Below are 4,850 nucleotides of genomic sequence, written 5' to 3'. Positions count from 1 at the left end.
AATCCTTACAGTCATTATTTGGGAAGGTGATCGATCAACCAGAGAAGGATCAGAAGTCTCCTTACTTTTATAAGGAAAGGGGAATCCTTCTACGACATTTTCGTTCTCCTAAACTGCGGTATGAAGACGATTGGGGGGACAAACAGCAACTGGTGGTTCCGGAGTTGCACCGCAAAGCCCTTCTAGAGATTGCACACTCGGTGGATAGTCACTTAGGAATCACCAAAACTTATCAGCGACTGGCAGAAGATTTTTATTGGTTAGGTATGAAAAAGGATGTAAGAAACTTTGTAAACGCTTGCTCGACATGTCAACTGGTAGGTAAACCCAATCAGTCTGCTCCTCCAGCACCATTAATACCTGTTACTGTACCAAAAGTTCCTTTTGATAAAGTTATTATAGATTGTGTAGGTCCCTTAAATAGAACTAGTAAAGGAAATGAGTATATACTGTCTATACTATGTCCCACTACTAGGTTCCCTATTGCCATTCCAATACGTAATATAGCATCAAAAACAATTGTTAAACAATTGCTAAATGTTTTTACTATCTTTGGTTTTCCAAAAGAGATACAATGTGATCGTGGAACAAATTTTACCAGTAAGGTTTTTAGAGATACATTGAAACTGTTTAGAATTAATCATGTTCTGGCCTCAGCTTACCATCCTCAGACCAATGGAGCCATAGAGAGATTTCATCAGACAATGAAAGCTTTACTAAGGAAGTATATCTTCGAGACAGGAAAGGACTGGGATGAAGATCTAGACCTATTAATGTATGTATTGCGTAGTCTTCGCAATGAATCTACTAACATCAGTGCTTTCGAACTTATGTTTGGACGAAGACCACGCACCATACTCACTTCTATAAAGGAGAGAATTCTTCAGGGTGATAGAAAGGGAGAAGAGTTTGATGCATCGAAATATCTTGCTTCACTGAATCGGAGATTGAGTAAGCTTCCGCAATTTGCTCAAAGTAATCTGCAAATGGCACAGGAAGGTATGAAACATCTGTATGATAAGAAAGCAAAGGTAAGAAGTTTTAATGTTGGTGATGAGGTATTAGTGTATCATCCCATTCCTGGTAATTCATTACGTGAGAAATTCATGGGACCTTATGTAATTGCTAAACGAATTTCTAAAGTTAACTACCTGATTAAGACTCCAGATAAAAGACAATCTTCTCGGGTAGTCCATGTAAATCTTTTGAAACCTTATGTAAGATCGCCATCAAAGGAAGTATGTAACCTTGCTGTTATACAATCTCTACCCCTAATGGAATCTGATAACAATTCTGTTGCAGAAAAATCCTTATCGGATGAAATTGTGATGTCATGGAAGGACTCTGAGAACTCGCAAATCCTACAGTCCCTCCCTTCCTACCTGGATCTTGAGGCAGATGACAAAAAGAAAAAAATGGTAGAACTTATCCAGCAATATAACGATCTGTGTTCAGATACTCCTGGAAAATGTACAATTGTGAAACATGATGTTGCTATCCAGACTGATGTGCAACCTATAAGACAGTCCTACTACAGAGTTTCTAAAGACAGACTGGCTATTCTGAAAGAGGAAGTGGATTATCTACTGGCAAACAATCTGGTTTTGCCAAGTTCCTCTCTGTGGGCCTCTCCTTGCTTGTTGGTGAAGAAGCCCAATGGCAAATATCGGATGTGCACAGATTATAGGAAAGTAAACGCAGTTACCCTTAAAGACTCTTATCCATTACCTAGAATAGTAGATATCATAGATGCCATTAGTGATGCTAGATACTTAACTCAGATTGACCTTATGAAAGGATATTATCAAATTCAACTAACAGAGAGAGCTAAAGATATTTCGAGTTTTATAGTGCCTTTTGGACTCTTTTCATACAATTTCATGCCATTTGGAATGTGTAACGCCCCATCTACTTTCCAGAAGATGATCCAGACAGTGACTCAAGGACTGGAAGGAGTATATGCATATTTAGACGACATTGTGATAGCAACCTCCTCTTGGGAAAAACATCTCCAACTTTTAGAAGATTAAGAGCAGCTAATCTTACCATAAATCTTTCTAAGAGTAACTTCTGTAAGGCTACTGTAACTTACTTAGGTCACGAAGTAGGTAGTGGTAAGGTATTGCCTAAAGAGGTTAATATAAGATCTATAATGGTGTATCCAACACCCCATGACAAAAAGTCTTTACGTACATTTTTGGGTATGACTGGATACTATAAGAAGTTTTGTCCAAATTATTCTAGTATTACGGGGCCATTGTTTGAACTTACCTCGAGCAAGAAAAGATTTGAATGGACTAATCAGCATAAAGAAATTTTTCACCAACTGAAATTATTAATGTCATCTTATCCTATTCTTAGGGCACCAGAGTTTGATAAACCTTTTTATCTTCAAGCAGATGCCAGTAATTATAGACATGGTAGCGTGTTACTGCAGAATATTGGCAAGGATGACAACACCCTGCCTCACTTGCATCAACTTTTTCCTGTGGCTTACCACTCTGGACGCTTCACTGGATCACAGTTAAACTGGCCTACCATAGAGAAGGAGTTATATAGCATTGTTTCTGCCATACTTCACTTTAAACCATACATTGAGGGACAGAAAGAAACTATTATATTTTCTGACCACTTACCACTTTGTTTTTTGTAGAAAGCTAGGCTGTCCAATCTTAAATTACTAAAATGGTCATATATCCTTTCGTCATCAAATGTTAAAGTAGTGAGGATACCTGGAACATCTAATACTATTGCAGATGCCATGTCTCGAATGAAAGAGAAAGTACTTTGAGTCCAGAATAAAACTTCATATATTGTATTTTCCAACAAATAAGCAGTCTCTAACCAAGGAGGAATATTACGAAAATATTATTTTGACTACTTCTCTGTTGCGCCATCTAGCCATCGCTAAGCAAACGCTCCAGCACCATCTAGCCATCGCTAAGCAAACGCTCCAGCGCCATCTCGTCATCACTAAGCAAACGCTCCAGCGCCATCTAGCCATCGCTAAGCAAACGCTCCAGCGCCATCTAGCCATCGCTAAGCAAACGCTCCAGCGCCATCTAGCCATCGCTAAGCAAACGCTCCAGCGCCATCTAGTTTTCGCTAAATCTGCAATAAATTGTATATATTGTACATAATCCTTGATTAGGCATATAAGTTTACTTTTTCCCATTTGTTTAAATCTAGAGCAGTCTGGTTTACCCAACCAAAGTGTAAAGTGTTAGTTTAGTTTATACTTAATCTGTTTATAAATGTATTACCATACATTCTTGAGTGTCTTTTCCCGTTGGTGTTTCATCATTTATCTACAGTAGCTGTTGACGAATAAATTAATTACTGAAGTGGTAAGAACATTGGGGTCATTGAGGAAATGAGAATATGAGGAACGTGACAATATATATATATATACATACACATATATATATATATATATATATATATATATATATATATATATATATATAGATGTGTGTGTATAAATGTGAGTGCATATGTAATATATATTCATATATATATATATATATATATATATATATATATATATATATATATATATATATATATATATATATGTATGTATATATATATATATATATATATACTGTATATATATATATATATATATATATATATATATATATATATATATATATATATATATATACTGTATATATATATATATATATATATATATATATATATATATGAGTGTGTGTGTGTGGAATAGCATGATTTGCTAAAAAAAAAAGATTAACATCAACTAAAGCCTTACATCTGTTAACCAAAGACTTTTCATACACTCACACAAACAAACACACACACAGACACACACACATATATGTATATATGTATATATATATATATATATATATATATATATATATATATATATATATATATATATATATATATATATATATATATATATATATATATATGAGAAAGGGAAACAGAAGCAGAGGCAGAGAGAGAGACTTAGAAAATGCACTACCAGTCAACAGCAGAACTAATCGATTTTCTTGTTCCAATGGATAACAGAACAGAAACTATATTTTCGCATGGAGCTATGGATGTTGGGCTGGTGTCATATGACTTGTAAATTTGTCATGAAAATTGACGCCAATAAACATTGCGGAGGGTTGGGTTCCTGGGTGAAGGGAATTTCATGTCGTCTCTTTTCTTTCAGAGCTACTTCATATGCATCATGGTATTTTACCGGAGCTGAAACAGAATATTACAGTAGTCTTCATTGTAAAGATCTTGTCCCGGTTACATGAGGTCCACTGCATTAGTAATATCTTTTATTTCATTGTTTACCGATTAGGAATGTATAATGTCATTATTTTTTACCACAGAAAACAGGGCAGTCGCCCTGCATCCTTTACCAAAAAGTTATAATCTTAGTTTCGTATGTTACTTTCTCTCTACTTTTCAGCAGAATAAGACAAAATCAATGGACAGATTTTTGTAATTCTTTTTCTTTTTTACATTTCTTAATCACGTGTAACAGGAAACAAGGGAATATATTTCCGCTTGAATCCCGGTAGGATTTTGTATCAAGAACTATTTCTTACTACATTGCTTTTTGCTACTGACACTGATGTGTGTTTTAAGAAGTCGAAATAGATATGCATTGGAAGAGAATTCAGATGAGTCAGAGAATTTCTTTGATTGTTCATATTGTTTTTTTTTTTTTTTCTTATTGATTATATGTAGATTTTTGCTATTATGGCTGACTTGGAAATTCAGTTACTCCACTAACACATAGTTGAATTCCTTAACTCAAGTTGCATAGAGATGAAAATCTATACCCAGTATCAACAACTCTCTTTGAACCCTTCTAATAA

The sequence above is a fragment of the Palaemon carinicauda genome, chromosome 7 (assembly GCF_036898095.1).
Source record: "Palaemon carinicauda isolate YSFRI2023 chromosome 7, ASM3689809v2, whole genome shotgun sequence".
Lineage (NCBI taxonomy): Eukaryota > Metazoa > Arthropoda > Malacostraca > Decapoda > Palaemonidae > Palaemon > Palaemon carinicauda.
Note: the sequence above shows the minus strand (reverse complement) of the source record.